The following is a 14,941-nucleotide window of genomic DNA, read 5'->3' as shown; positions in this document are numbered from 1 at the left end:
GTTCCTTAATATTGAAAATATATTAGCTAGCACTATTATTCTCTTGTAATATAGGTGCTTTATTTGGCTTTCATCGGGATTTTATAGCATACGTTTTGGAAAAAGGCCTTTTCGGGCCAAAATCATTTAATTGAGAGAACATATTTGATGTCTCCCCATTTCTGTATTCGCAGTTCATTTTACTTATGCTCACTGATACACAACTACTTTTGTATTATCCGGCGAACTTTTCCCGCAGTTATAAAAGAGAATTTTTTTATGCCGATTATTTTTATTTTTGAAGCACAATACCATATCTTTTGTTGTATAGTCAAATCTCCTATTTCGTTGTTACGTGAACAATAGACTTTTGGTGATTATATATACGAAATATTCTTGATACATGTAGATGGTATTGTTGCCATTAAGACCGAAAAATCCTTTTGGCTTTGTATAGTTTTTTTTTTTATCTTGTGTGTGTGTAAAGACAACCTTTGTTACTATATTAACCTTGATTGATTGGATATGTATATATATATATATATATATATATATATATATATATATATATATATATATATATATATATATATATATTATATATATGTGTGTATGTATGTAATGTATGTATGTATATATGTATCTATATATATATATATATATATATATATATATATATATATATATATATATATATATATATATACCAGTTTGTATGCATGTGTGTGTGTGTGTATATCACCTAGTGCAAAATCAATGAATATGTATAAGCTGTGAATCCCTTTCGTCTGCATGTAGGCCATAAATCCTTGTCCGTGGGTAGGATATAATTCTCTGCCAGAGCATAGGCGGTAAATCCATATATTCGTGGATTACCTGGAAATCCTTTTGTCCATGGCATTGCTTTGAATTCTTTCGCTGAATTGCAAGAACTCAACATATTTTGACGTAAGCCTTTTTGTATTGACCTTAAGCTTTTTTTTTTTTTTTTTTTTTTTGTCCGTAGAGGGGTGGCTTCAGAAGATGTTTTCCTTCTGGTTCTAGGCGAGTCTTATGAGGATGAGGTTGTCAGGCTCACGCTTTCGCCTCCTTGGTTGTGACCCACATCTTTTCAGTCCTTAAGTCATCTCTCTCTCTCTCTCTCTCTCTCTCTCTCTCTCTCTCCGGTTTAAAATGAAAGAAAGTTCTGAACAGTTTATCATCAATTTTTGGTATTTTGGGTATAATGTGCTCCCAGTTCAGTTCAGTGATATGTTCATAATTATCGTTTTCCTGAGGTTTCATAATATTTCGAGATTACCTGGTATCTTTTCATTATCTTGAATAAACACCCAATAAGCAGAATAAAATATAAACTATGCTTAGTGTTATTTCCTAATATTTCAAGATAATTTTGATATCGTTCCATTATCTGGAATAAATATAAAAAAAGGAAAATAAAATATGAATTATTATTAGTGCTAAGGCTCTTTCAAACGTTCCTCTCAAAGGTGAAAAACGAGATTCCACTGAAATATGTAAACCACATTCAGATGCAAAATTAATTCAAAGCACTTCGCTCTTTCGATGAAGACGGTCTCGCATACGCAAGCAATTTCGCGTCCCCATTGTAATTGGTCCCTTTTTTATTCTCATTTATATTGGATTGCAAAATAAGAGCGTGACCCTTTGTGCAGGCGAAGTCATTTAACCTCGAGGTCTTCTTTATTTCTCAATATTATTAAAGGGGGTTTATTATTCTTAGTCCCGGAAACCAAGATATGAATCATTTGCGTCTTTTTTACTTGTAAGTTTATTAATTACATACCTGTGCGGTGGTTTGTGGTGTAACACGCAATTGGAGAATCTGAATAACAGAAAGGAGACAAATTATTAGGCAAAGCACGATCAGTTTTGTTCTGAATGTACTGTTGGTTTGGTCATTGTAGCTACTATAATCTAATCTCGTGGGTTATTAAATTTATCCAAGGGTGTTAAACGAACAGTGTTAACAATCCGTCTACATTGTTTTCGATTCTGCTTTGGTTTCATTGAAGGGAAGAACTAACCATTATTGACGTGTAATAAGCTATAAGTTTAGGTAGTGTTGATAGTTACTGTAGACCAGAAATTATTTTTTTGCAAATAATGATACAACAGGTGCACTTAAATAGCAAATAATTAAACTGTTGTACCGAGGGAACTATAATTACACATAGTTCATATATAACATCCAAGCATTACATTCACAATACTAGACCACAAATGTTTGAAAGACTAGATTCTCCTTTCAGTGCAAAAGGCATGGCCCATCGCTGTCTAAGGAGAGAGAGAGAGAGAGAGAGAGAGAGAGAGAGAACAAGTTTGTTTAGAGGTTAGTTGTTTTGAGGCTTATATATATATATATATATATATATATATATATATATATATATATATATATATATATATATATATATATATATATATAGTCTTGCCGATCGGAAGTTGAGAATTTAGAGGTCAGTGTGGTTATTGATAATACACACAGAATTTAGATATTGTGGTTATTGATATATATATATATATATATATATATATATATATATATATATATATATATATATATATGTGTGTGTGTGTGTGTGTGTGTGTGTGTGTAAGTGTGTTTGTTCTCCTACAACCCTCTTCTCCCCTTCGAAGGATTGGCTGTGGAGAGTAATACCTTTTCTAACGTTTCCTAAATGTACCAAGGATTTCCAATATCGCCTTCGAGTGACGTACACAGCCGTGTTTTTCCTGGAAAAGGCTCTAACTTTGAGTTCTGTTTCATTTCATTTCTTCTGGGATATTAAGCTTCTATTTTTGTCGCACCGTGGCAACGGAAGGATGAGTTGAGGAAGGGAGTTCAAGAAAATTCAGAACGAGATTGATACAAGTTTTCCCCGGGGTTGGATATGTAACGCACCATAGAAAATTGATTCAGGTGAACATAATGTCATGGGTTGTTTCCAGGGTCCTTTTTGAAAGTTAGCGTTCTCTCCTTGCGAAACGTACTCTTTTTGATGTTTGGGTCTTTAATTCTTATAAGAGCCTTTTCCATATTTCTTAGCTTCAGATATTGTTTTTGTGTCTCTGCCTTGTAAGTATTTTGCTTCATTACAGAAATGCTTTCGGCTATACGTAGTTAAAATTTAAGTGTGATATCGCCTTATATACAGCGGGTATAGAAAAGGGTATAAATAAACCCAAGAAAATGTTATAGATTAGGGCACGAGACATCTCTTCGAGATCACTGTCTTAACTTTCAACTATCCAAAGACCACCAGAACTTGTCATGTCAGCGTTTACCGAAATAAGAAGGAATTGTCAGCTACCTTCTACAGCATCCCTTGCAAAGAATATGGAAAGGTGATCCGTAGAGTAACAGGATGCTCCCTTCCCAACGCGTATTGGAAAGTAGAAGATCGGTCAGATATGCTCACGGAACCTTGGATGTATGTGTGGCAGCTTCACGTCTCGATGGGTTTTCTTTTCGAGATCTGATCGTGAGGCGGGTGCGCATTGATTGAAAGTTGCCGATCCGCGAGACCCTATTGAACGGGATTTTGTTTGATGTTGAGAATCAGGGTCACCGAACTTATGTGAACTAAGATTATGGAATTGTAGTAGATAAACGTTGGGGGGGCGGGCGGGGGCGGTTATTGCCATCAGTGCACCTCACGCGGTGCACTGACAGCATTACCTAAAGTTCTTTGCAGCGTCTCTTCGGCCCCTAGCTGCAAACCCTTTCATTCCTTTTACTATGCCTCCGTTCATATTCTATCTCTTCCATCTAACCTTGCACCCTTTCCTAACAATTGTTTCATAGTGTAGCTGTGAGGTTTTCCTCCTGTTAGACCTGTCAAACCTTTTACTCTCAATTTTCCTTCCAGCGCTGAATGACCTCATAGGTCCCGGCGCTTGGCCTCTGGCCTAAATCTCATATTTCAGTTATATTTATAAGTCTGAAAGCGAGAATGAGTCTTAAAATCAATCGTCAGGCTTTACATTTACCTTGAGGCCTCTGCATAGGCTTTGAGACCATATGGCTGCCTCAAAGGAGCCGCCCCAGTGATATTTCCCCGCCGCCTTTATTGATAAAGATGAATGGGCTCTTTACTCAATAGGTGTGTCTCTTTTTTTTTTTTTTCTATCACAACGCGCTCTCTTTGTCGTATACGGTATTGTACCACTTGTTGTTGTTGTTTTCGGGACATGCTTTGGATGGTTCAGCTTTTATTAGGTACACTTTACTCTTGTTCTTGTAGGGAACAGGAAGAATAGTACATGATGTTATGTTGTTTTAAATTTAAGGGGCTATGTTATTGCTGATGTTTCACTTCACATCGGTACTTTCCCCTCAGCTAGGGGATGGTGGAGGTTGCTTACCTATTGAAAAGTTATGTGAATACTAGACATTATAATCTTGTCCGTGAAAGTAAAGTAAATTTCATCAAGTTGGCTCAGGATGGAAAGGAGAACTTCATATGCACCTCATAAGTTGGAAAACCTTGGCAGGAGGATTTTGATAAAGGATATGTTCGTTGTGTACAGTATATATTCGGCTGCAATTGTTTTCTTATATGTAGTGCGCATTTGGTAGGATGAAAACAGTTGTTAATTAATGTGTTTTTATAGGACAGTGTAACAGTATTATGACCAGTTTATTGACTGTAAAATACTGCTTATTCTCCTTTCGGAGTGAACATTTACAGTTCAAGTCGTCGGGTGCTTCTCCCTTTAATCTCACGTATCCGTTTTTATTTTGCTCTGATAGCAAATGTCATGTGATTTTATCTCACTGCGATCGCATCATTTTGAATAGATTAGGATTTCTCTCATTGCAATCACTATTGCAGATTATGTTGCAAGGCATATCCCGTCCATCCCTTTGATTTAGCACCCAATCGCCTGTCACCACTATGACGCGAGGAAGCATCAGTGGAAAGAAAAAATATTAATATCCAGAAATTATTAATTTCCGTGATGATCCTGTACTGAATTAATCTCCATGAGTTATTTTGCCCTGTGGATTTCATACCCGCTTCCGCTTCGATTTGCAGATGGCATTAAATGCCTGAAAATGCTGACACTCTCAGGTGAAACAGAGGCTCTAATGCACTCATTTGCAATTTAAGTTCGGGGAGATTTATGGAATAACGACGTTGAAAGGAAATTTTGTTTAGTGTATCTGTACCCATCTACAGCCCTCAATCCGGATTAAATGAGACCGAAGGATAGCTTGAAATTAAGGACCACTTGGTCCCACGTTCGAGTCCAGTTTGCATGTTTGAAATATTTCGATATATATATGTAGAAGCAACAGTAATATTAAGTATGTTTTATAATTGAAAACTCTTATACTTTTACCGGGTCTGTTAATTTTCTCTACAGATCTTTGTAACCTTGTCTTGTTAATCATTAATAATAAAGAGAATAGTGTATATAATCACGGATAGTAATGAGACTAATATATCACGTTCTTTTATTATTTGAGTTAGGGAAAGACGTCTTAATATGCTCGAGTCACTATGATTTATTGTTTAAGGAGCAGGACGATTCATTTTTTTTTACTATTGTAGAAAATTGATGTACATTTCCACGCAGTATATATATGGAAATTTTTTATTGAGAGAAGTCAATACATTCAGCGTAATATCGACCATAGTATTACTAAGAGTTACCCTGGAACTATCATAGTTTTTATCCAAGTAGGTCTGGGTCCTGAAGCTCTTCTGATGTTACCACGGACTACGATAGTAGGAAAACAAACTTTTTATTGCCTCTCATAATATGTTCCCTCCCGTAAATACATAACCTTGACTGTTTCTGTTGTGAGGGCATTACATATATCCAGGCCACACAGTAATTCATGTTACAAAAGCCATATTTACCCAGCAAAAATGTATATATGCGTCATATGGTGCAGCTACGTTGTACAAAAAGGTATATATACCTTTTTGTACAACGGAGCTGTACCATATGACGCATATATACATAAGCATCGAAATATTTCAAACAACTGTTTTTGTATAGCCAGTTAGTGGTGCCGGCATCAATTTCCATAGACGGCGAATATGAGGCGAAACACTTTTATGGGGATATAAGTTCTTATTTCTGTCTTCTTCTCCTGCTCATCTTGCTACTATCGAGGGAAACGCTGTCTGGGAGATTTATGTTAATGGTACGCGTCAGAAATAGGTTTTAGTGTTCTGTAAAAGAAAACTGTTGTGCCGGCTTTGTCTGTCCGTCCGCACTTTTTTCTGTCCGCCCTCAGATCTTAAAAACTACTGAGGCTAGAGGGCTGCAAATTGGTATGTTGATCATCCACCCTCCAATCATCAAACATACCAAATTACAGCCCTCTAGCCTCAGTAGTGTTTATTTTATTTAAGATTAAAGTTAGCCATAATCGTGCTTCTGGCAACGGTATAGGATAGGCCACCACCGAGCCGTGGTTCAAGTTTCATGGGCCGGTGCTCATACAGCATTATACCAAGACCACCGAAAGATAGATCTATTGTCGACATTTATTCTCTTCTTTTACTTTAAATGTGGTTTTATCACCATGACCTTGTTTGTCAGTTCATGCGTGTGTTGTATCCATTTATGTTTGTGATTTTTGTCCATATTTTTTGTTTGCAATTTTACGTAATCAAAGGTATCTTGATACCAATATTTAGAAATAAATCCAACCAACCACTCGACCCTTACCAACTGCTACTGCAAACAGTGCGTTGTTTTCCAGCATCAGGTTTAATACTTCCCAGTTTGCCAGGAGTTTTATCTTGGCCATAAATAAAATGTAGAACAGTTTACCAAGTGAAGTTGTGGAATTTTCTGATCTCGAAATGTTCAAGCAAGGAGCAAATTCATTCCAGCTTTCTGTCGCGGCTGATGTCTCCTGTATTCTTGGATTTTTATATATTTTTGTCTATCTGTTTATTAATTTATTTTCTTTTTTAATAAGTGGTATCTCTCTCTTTTTGTATTTCCCTTTGCTTCCTCTTACTTCTTCGTAATGAACACCATATTCTTTGGAAGCTTGAATTTCAAGTCAGTGGACCTTGTCGGCTTGTTTCATATGAACAGGTTTCATCTACTGAACGATGATAATAATAATAGTTGGATTTATTTTCTGTTCCCTTATATTTATTTATTTATCAGCTGAAGATTTAAAGAAAGAGAGGAAAGAAAGATTCAAGAAGTGATTGTTACTCCGGAAGTGACAATCCCAGTGACGCTATTTTTAATTTTGTGGTAAGGCAGTTCTCTTTTAACTCTTCTCTAAGTTAACTGATAACTCATTTTGCAATACGACTCGCAAAAATACATTTGTGAACTGACGAAAAGTTCGTAGCTTTCGTTTCGGTATTTTACACAAGTAGCCGATTCTCTATTTGATAGATTATCTTGACTAAAAGTTGCACGATTTGTAGTTGTTGTTTCTCTCTCTGCAGTCGTCACCGTATGGGTACAGAGTAATTCGTTCATTTATAAATTTGCTCCGCCACTAATCTTGCTAACAGTCTTCGGAATAAACCAGTATTCTCTTGAGCAATTTTGCAAAAAAAAAAAAAGTAATTTTTTTAAACAAAATCTTTCTTTTTCTCTTCATAGGGCCAGCAAGAATAAGTTTTATGACGTCATAATTGAGTTGACGTGGATGTAACACTTCAGCTCTCTGCATCGCGATTTTTCATCTCGAATTTCCTTCTTTATTTGTTCCTGTGGACATAACCTCGTTAATCCTGTAAAGCATTGCTCCCTTATATGTCACGTAATTTTAAATAGATTTTATCAAATCTAATTGTAAATGGGTATGGCGATCTTCAGTCGCTAATCTCAATAGATCTGCTTGTATTTTACCGTTTTTAGATGACATAAGTATTAGTATTCTCCTAAGAATTGGTATTCTCCAGAGTAATGTATAAACTAGTATTAGTATTCTCCTAAGTAATGTACAGAGCAGTAAAACAGTTAATGCAGTTACTGACATTCATGGAAAATCAGTATTTTAAGTACCAATGCAACGCCCTTTAGAAAAATCAGCCAGAGCTACTATACATCAAACCGAAGGTTAAACCACTGTAAGAAAATACTAATGAATGATCAGCAGCGCGCGGCGAGTTTTACAAAAAACTAGTGAACCAATGGATTAAATATCATAAAAGTATTGGCTCCTTCCCAAATGGATAGAAAAGTAACCACCCCTAGTGGTAGACAGACAGACAAAACACAAACACACACACACACACACACACACACACACACACACAATCTCGCTAGTGTCAAAAAATGGCCTTGTTGATCATGTGGACAGGAGGGTTCATCACGCTTTTCGGACAAGATTGTGGGGATTTTTCTCCTCTTAGGCTTACTTTTATCAATTTCCCACCGACGCTTTTGTTTACTTTGTGTACATTGTGTTGTGGAAGCTCTCTGCTTTATGTTTGTATTTCAGTATTTATCTATTCATCTAACTATTTATCAATCTGTATACTAATGTTATATATCTATCTATCTATCTATATATATATCTATCTATATATATATATATATATATATATATATATATAATGAATCACGAAAATATATGATGAATATATAAATAAAGATAAAATATATATATATATATATATATATATATATATATATATATATATATATATATATATATATATATTAAAGTGGCAGAAGGAAACGTTTCCTTCATTGGTTTTTTATATATTTATATGAAATATCATATATATATATCTAATATATATATATATATATATATATATAAAATGTTTATATATCTTATATTTAATATCTTTATGTGAAATGTATATATATATCTAATATATTTATACACATATATTTATGTGTATATATATATTTATATATCCATATATCACCAGTTACTTATGAACATTCTTCCGGTAATTGGTCGGAAATAGAAAAATCTGAGGAAAGGAAGAATCACCCATCCTCTCTCTCTCTCTCTCTCTCTCTCTCTCTCTCCCATTCATCAGTCAAGCGATTCAAAGGGCGCTTTTTGAATTGGCTAGAGGCGTCATCTTCGATTTTTCGATACCCTTTTTTTTTTTTTTTTTCAGACTATAACCTGAATGAAGGTCTTTAACTGGCATGTGACTTTCAGTGTTGCGTTAAAACGAAGATTATCGATAACTTTACTTTCCTGTTTGTTCCATAAAATTTTTTTTCATAACGAGAAAGGTGCATAGCTATGGATATGATATCTAATTGCAATTTGATCTCACCTGTATGTCCATCGGATTAGTTAATTGTAACATACCAAAACTTGAAAAAGATGGTAACTTCACAACTTCATGATGTGTCTTGTGAACTTAACATCAGGAAATTGTAGTCCGAAACTGCTAACCCGTGCCATTAAAATTAACATATTTTTCAAAATACTCTGCACCATTTACGTTTTCTTTCACAGACAGCAGGGAGCTGTTGTATCCATCTGGTTCACAACAGCAACAAAAACAGTGAATTCTTCTTCTTCTTCTTCGTTTAACGTGCTTTTTCCCATTTTTCTTATGGGGTAAGCACGATGCCTTCTTTTGAAGGACTTTGATTTGCCGTTGGGGTAGGCCGTAGCCTCGATCGGCTGCCCTGCCTGACATCGCTTAGACCCCGGTAACACATGTGTATATGTATCGTGCCAAATCCCCAGCTCCCTTTCTCCCAGCAGCGAGGAGACGTGAGCGGTTAGGCCGACAGTTCGAGACGTGTTGTAACAAAAAGAAAACTAGACCAAGGTCTAGTCTCTCGTCCTCACCATAATCTAATCAAGTGTTACCTGAAGTTCAGTGAATAGTTTCAAAAAATATGTAAATATCCAGTCACTAATCTTCAAGTGGTCCTTCGAAGAGGCAGACAAACCAACCCACATTAAAGACAGAGCCTCTTTGGTTATGTTAAAAATGAATGGCCTTCGTGACACTTATTTAGGAATTTTCTGCATAGATTTTTCTGTCCGCGCCTCTGTAGTGACATCTTTGGTGTCATGGGCTTTGGAACGCCAGCCTCATCCAAAAAAGAGAATGACTATTATTCTGCAATAGCCATTAGGAATTTTTGTGAACTGGTCACAATGAGGTTCGGGAAATCCCCTCCTCCAAGACTGAATTGAGGCTTAATCTTTTATTATAGGGTGTTGATTATAAATTCAAGTTTATCTAGGAGCACCAGCTTTATTTAGAGAGAGAGAGAGAGAGAGAGAGAGAGAGAGAGAGAGAGAGAGAGAGAGAGAGACCTAAATGCCTTTGGCCTCCTTCGCTCTTCTCTTCTCCTCGGGGATCCCATTAGGTCAACATGAGAGCAACAAGTAGCCCCTTATCTTTCCGAAAGGTCCCAGCTTTTTCTCAGAAAGCTCTGTGTGTGTGTGTGTGTATGCGTGTGTGTTCTCGTCTGTGCTGCTGGGGAATGAGGTGCTTAAAGAATGACGTCTTATGTCTTCCGATGGTACGACGGTGTTTCTCCGAGCTGTATATTATTCCTCACCTACTTCAGCTTCTAAAAGGGGACGTGGGTGGTTCGTGAAAAGAGAGGCCTGCTTCGTGGAATGCGGTTGTTTGCCTCGGAGAGGCAGAATAAACGGAGCCGTGGGTATGTGTTTCTCTCTCTCTCTCTCTCTCTCTCTCTCTCTCTCTCTCTCTCTTATATCTTTAAGGAGGGATTTGTTTGCGGAAGGGTACTTGTCATTGGAGCAGAAAAAAAATTTTCTTTTTCAGACAAATTTATTTCTGTTTTTTATTTCTTCATTTTTTCTTTGTGTAGGCGTGTGTGCTTTAAGTATGCTATTTCCTCTGTAGGATTATATTTTTTCAACGGCTTATATTCTGAAGAATAAAAGCTTTTAAAAAATACTCATTGTAGCATGAGTCTTAACAGGGAGAAACTAATCCACAGTTATGTAAGTGTACAAATACATTTAGAAATGAAAATATACAGAGAGCTTTCGAGCATGTGTACACTTTCCCTTGTCAAAGGGGAATGTAAAGATTCTCGGAAACTCTCTGCATAGTTTTATTATTGAATATATTTAGTTTTTCCATTAAATGCCTCGAAATTTAACCTTTGAGTCTTGTTCTTGAAGAGACCTGTGATTTATAATTAGTAGATAGTCGGCTTCGGAAATCCCTGGATTCGTGAGCTACTTTTAAGTTATTATTTTTTATCAGTTGTGTACCGTGTATTAAGAAAAAATGAATACTTAAAACAAAATAATCTTAATCTTAATTTTGTGAGGATTTTTGGGCAAGTGAGGTGATTTGGGTGCCCCATTAATCTGTCGCATTCAACCTATATATATAATATATATGTATATATATATATATATATATATATATATATATATATATATATATATATATATATATATATATATATACATATACATATATTATATGAGGATTTATATGGAATGTCTCATGCAGATGCGGAGATTTTTATAAAGTGAGCATAAGGTCAGAAGGACCTGACATGAAAATAGAAAAAATAATAAAATAATAAAAAATAATAAAAAAAGGGTCAGACGAACACCGCTGTTATAATCCTTCTGACCTTATGCTAAGAAGGATTATAACAGCGCTGTGTTTGTTTGACCCTTTTTCTTTATTATTCCCTGTCTGGTATTTCTTATCTCCGATAGGGGAAATCTAAGTAAGACTGGATATACAGAACACTTTCCATATTCGTAATTGAAATTCTCCCCTAAGTAATTACAAAATGTACCAGTGTTCGTAGGTTTTGATTTTAAAAGTGCCCCAGTTGATTCGCTATATCAAGAAACCCTTTTTTTCTTCGTCTTCTTGTTATTTTTTGTCGAGTCCTTAGAGATATCGAAGATAATAACAGCAAAACATTAAATATCCTTTTGCTTAGGTTTCAGTAAAATTCAAGCGTCCGTTGCTTTTGTAATATATCTGTATTGCACTTTGATAAGATGAGCGATTTGTAAAGAACTAAGACTCCGTTGCTAATTTCATGTCCCTGAAATAAATCGCTGTCCTTTCTTTGATTATCATAGGTTTTTCCTAATTCAAAAAAGGCATTAGAGTTTTTAATAATCAGGCCCCCCCCCGTTCATCAAAATCCGCTCATCCGTTCTTGAGTTGACCTACTTAAAAAAGTCAGTCTGACAGACGCCGGATAGGTAACCGCTAACCAGGAGAGTATCAGTAAGCATGCATTCGCCAAAAATATTTCCCCTCCGTTGCTTATAAAGGATTTTTCAGGTTATTCAAGGTCATGTTACTTTGTTCAGTAAACTTCCTACATTCGTTAATGACTTTTTCGTGGGTTTTTACTCATAATTTGAAAGCAGGGCCTTGTAATTCGTAAAAGTGATTTGTTACATTCAAATTCAGTCCTCCTTTTTGATATTAGAATGGAGATGCCCGAATTGGGATTAGATGAAGCTATCTTTATGGAAATAGGAACCGTCTCGTTCATCGACAGTGCAATATGGATGTCGGAAACCAGTGGCAGACGCGTTTCTGCTATTCAAATGTGTCTTTATACGTTTGTTCCTCAAATTTGAAGAACAAATTGCGTCATTATTTTAAGGCCATTTTTATCCTGTCTCACATCCAGAAATTAGTTTATGTCAAAGACTCGTAAGGCTAAAGATACTTTTACTTTTACAGGACGTTTAGAGCACACACACACACACACACACACACACACACACACACACACACACAAAGATTGACCACTCTGTGGAATGTAATTCCATTCTTAATTTTTCCTCACTCTCTTCCTCTCGCGACGACACGTTGTCAGTTGCACCAGAGAGCTAAGGTAGGTTGCAAGTTTCGTGAACTGTTTATTTTTCCTTAGTCAGCCCTTCGCCTAACTCACTCTTTTATCCAGACTGAGGACTAGCGTGAGTGAATTTACTCATGGCAGACTGGGAAAAGTTTAATTGCCGTAATTACAATAGTTCTGGAGATGTTGTAAAATCTTGTTTTTTGTCCAGTGGTATTCGGCAATGAAAGTGTACAGCTCATGGTTGCTGTGTGCTTGCTGTAAATGGATTATTTTCTCAAGTGCTGTGCGCTCGTTATTAATTTACTTATATATCTGAAGGCACGAGTTTCAAGCCCTTTTGAATGGAGCAAATAAAAATAGTCTCATTCCTGGATTTGGATTTAAGAATGAGAAAGTCATCCATGCAATGCAGTAGCAGAGTCGGCCAGTCGGGAGTCAATAAAGGCTTGCCATGACTATGCCTCCAGGAATGTAAAACAAGTAGCAAAGCAAAATGGGGTCGTTGTCATAGAAACTGGGTCAGAGAGAGAGAGAGAGAGAGAGAGAGAGAGAGAGAGAGATCCGTTGCTTTTAGTATTTGTGAGTAAGCGTGATAGGAAGGAGGGCGTTTGGCGATAAGAAACAACTCGCACCATCTCGTCTCTTCATTACCTTGCATCACTTATTGGTGACATCCGTCAAGTGTTCAGTTGTGGACAAGAATGCTTAGGCAGTGGGTGGATTCGATGGGTTTTGGCTGATTTTGTGTTGATCTGGTGACGAATCATGGGTTTTCGAGAGATCTAAATCGGATGTGTGTTGTGGACAACATGAATTTAACGTGATATTTTTTATTTTCGGCGATATCTTCATTTTTCTCTCGAGGGAATGAATTAACTGCATCTTGATCCTGTTCAGCAAATTCATTTGCTGAAGCGAAGAATTAGTTCCGTGAGAAATTGAATTTTGTTTTTTGAACATTATTTTCTACCGATATTATTCAGCACGAAAGCATCCTCCTCATCTCTCCTTGAAGAAGCCAAGAGATTAAAACATCAAACAGCAGGTTGGTCTATTCATCTGTTGGCCCGAAATCGGTTAACTGCCATTTTTCGGGCCTTTGTACGTCTCCTGCAGGTGGCTGGAGCGAGCGAGTACTCGAAATGTAATCTTTGTCTTTAATCTGAAAATGACATCCTGTTTTGTGTGTCAGTATGCCAGCAGATGTGTCAGGTGCACTCACGCTGTTAATGTCCATAACCAGGATCAAACAGTTTTGTACTAAAGTAAATATTTGTAGAAATAAAGAAGTGGAAAACTAGGTTTTGTAGTGTCTACATTTCTGTCGAAGACGTTAACAAAGGTAAAGATTGATGGTATTTTCTTTTCTCCTTAATGCTGTAATCCTCTCACAACATGTATATAAGAATTGTCTTTTTTAGTTTTCTGAAAAGGAAACTATTGTGCCGGCTTTGTCTGTCCGTCCGCACTTTTTCTGTCCGCCTTCAGATCTTAAAAACTACTGAGGCTAGAGAGCTGCAAATTGGTATGTTGATCATCCACCTACAATCATCGAACATACCAAATTGCAGCCCTCTAGCCTCGGTCCAGGTCGTTTCGGCCAACGTAGAAACATACCATTCTGAAGACTCTCATCTCCAAAATGGACACGCCTTTCGTCTTGCCTGACAGTTCAGCATTCCACTGACTGAAAAGAAATTCTTTTGTCTCGTCTTGTAAATACCTCACGATCCATAGCGCAAAAGAAAGTCATTCTCCCGGGGTCTCTGTCGAAGGCGTTTCGTCTGTCAAGTATATTTATTTGCAGTCATTCGAGCTACGGCTTTGCTTTGGGTTCCCGGGGTTCGTTCCCCGGCCGGTCCTGCCGAATAGGACACACGCGTCTTCCTCTCATGTTTCGGGTGCATTCAGTCTCACTTGGGAGACGGAAGTCCTTTGTATCGTTTTTGTATCTGTGACGTTAGTAACTTGCTGTTCAGAAGTACGTTAAGTAGTATCTGCAGTTATAGGGTATTCTCATATTTTATTCTATAGAAGCTTTGAGTCTGTCGGTGGCAAGTAAGAGTAACCCTTTGTTTATATATAGATTAATGAGATCACGTTATTGGAATGATCTATATATATATATATATATATATATATATATATATATATATATATATATATATATATA

General features: G+C 36.5%; 1 protein-coding gene across 11 annotated transcripts in view; it reads left to right on the top strand.

Annotated features, from left to right (window-relative positions):
• The window catches only part of LOC136830731 (otoferlin-like), a 722,463-nt gene that overhangs the window by 560,612 nt on the left and 146,910 nt on the right, over window positions 1-14,941 (top strand). For 2 of the 11 annotated variants that reach the window (XM_067090540.1, XM_067090539.1), the window contains exon 1: window positions 13,435-13,813. The exons of 8 other annotated variants lie outside the window; for them this stretch is intronic. The gene's annotated coding sequence lies outside the window, so the exon portion shown is untranslated. Of the gene's footprint in view, window positions 1-13,431; window positions 13,814-14,941 lie in introns of those variants that run through there. One more of the 11 variants, XM_067090538.1, reaches the window with a different exon arrangement.

Source organism: Macrobrachium rosenbergii, chromosome 47 (genome assembly GCF_040412425.1).
Source record: "Macrobrachium rosenbergii isolate ZJJX-2024 chromosome 47, ASM4041242v1, whole genome shotgun sequence".
NCBI classification, from domain to species: Eukaryota; Metazoa; Arthropoda; class Malacostraca; order Decapoda; family Palaemonidae; genus Macrobrachium; species Macrobrachium rosenbergii.
Note: the sequence above shows the minus strand (reverse complement) of the source record. Positions and strands in the feature narration are given on the sequence as shown.